Genomic DNA, 1,721 nt, shown 5'->3' with positions numbered 1-1,721 from the left:
GAAAAAAATAAGATTATTCTGTGAAAATATTTACATTTACAAAACTATTTTTCCCACAATAAAATGCAAATAAATACATAAATAAAAACAAAGGTGAACAACCCGAAATGTTCAATTTTAACAATATTCTGCCTGTTACTAAATGTTTTGTGCATTTATGGATCCACTGTGATCTGTAGTTGTGTTAATAATAAGAGATGCAATATTGTATAAATTGTTCAAATTTTAGTTCCAAAATTTTAACAATATTCTGCCTGTTACCAAATATTTATGTAACACTGTGTGTAAATGTACATGTATAAATAATAAGTCGAGGCATAATATTGTTCAAATTGCACTCATTTTTCAAATGAAATTTCTTCTTCTTCTTCTTTATTCACGTGTTTTTTGTAAAATGTAAGTATTTCCATAATTTAATTGGGGTTTTTTGTATTAAAAACAAAAAGATAAACTTGGGTTTGCCATTATTTATAGGTTATTAAGTCATTATTTTACTAATTTGGCCCACTTGAGATCAAATGGGCTAAATATGGCCCCTGAACCAAAATGAGTTTGACACCCCTGGCTTAAAGTGTACAGGTGTAGTTGTCTGCAAACCATGTCTTTAATTTGGTGGCAAAAGTGGCACTAAAACAAAGACAAAATCTGGAATTGTTATAATTTATAAGTTATAATATTAATATTTTACTGGTCTGGCCTGCTGGAGATCAAATCAGGTATGTGGGCCCTGAACTAAAATAATTTTGACACTCCTAGTTTATTGTTTTTCAGTCCCTCCTAAAGCATTTTCAGAACGTGTGTTTTAATATTTTGAATAGTTTTGATTGCATTCATAGCATGAGTCTGAGCAGGACACTTTCACCCTCTTTTCCCCCTGTTTGGTTTTCTGTTTGGCTTCAGTCTTGTTAGTTTACACTAGATTCCCATTAGTGTCAGGCTGATACCCAGTCGCTGCGGAAGGAGAGCTAAACAGAGGGAGGGCTCGGTCTTCTCTCCTGTCTCCACTCCAGGTGGTGTTGGCTGTTTGGGTTTATCTCTAAGCGCCCTATGGCCTTTTGGTGTATTCGATTCAGCCGCTGGGCCAAACTGCTCCTGTGTGATCACTTTACCCAGACGACGTTAGTCCAGTTATGAAGCGGCTCTTCCTGGGTCTTATCTTGATTGGTTGGGGGAGGACGAGGTGGGAGAGGCGATCTGTTGGTGAGGAACCACAGACGCTCTCAGTTGTGCTCCGTCTATAGGGAGTAAAGCCAGATCCACCTTCTTCACAGCCTCAGGGGCGTCACGGACGGGAAGATCGAAGCTGTCGAGATCTTCACTTAGGATAAACTTCTACATGAAAACAACATCATATGTGAGTTTCTTTGACAGGTCAAACAGCAGCAAGTTCAAAGTACCATAAAATATCCTGGATTTTTTTTTTTTTTTGTAAAGATCAAGAAACTACAGGTATAATTTGGGAAACTACTGGATACCAAGACCAGTTAACCATCACATCCAAAGGGGAAGCTTTTCCTGAAAAGAAAAAAAAAAAGCTTCAAATTGTTTCAGTAGATTCCTATTTTCTGCTGTTGCAACGGAAGTGGAGCTCAGATCCAAATGAGTCGTGCTGAGTCTGAGACTGAAGATAGAGCGACGATGAATGAGCGGCCTGCAGAGTCCAGGGCTGAGGTGTAAAGAGGCAAACCGACCAGAACTGCTTTCAATGTAAACAAACAGCA

The sequence above is a fragment of the Sphaeramia orbicularis genome, chromosome 19, assembly GCF_902148855.1.
Source record: "Sphaeramia orbicularis chromosome 19, fSphaOr1.1, whole genome shotgun sequence".
Taxonomy (NCBI): domain Eukaryota; kingdom Metazoa; phylum Chordata; class Actinopteri; order Kurtiformes; family Apogonidae; genus Sphaeramia; species Sphaeramia orbicularis.
Note: the sequence above shows the minus strand (reverse complement) of the source record.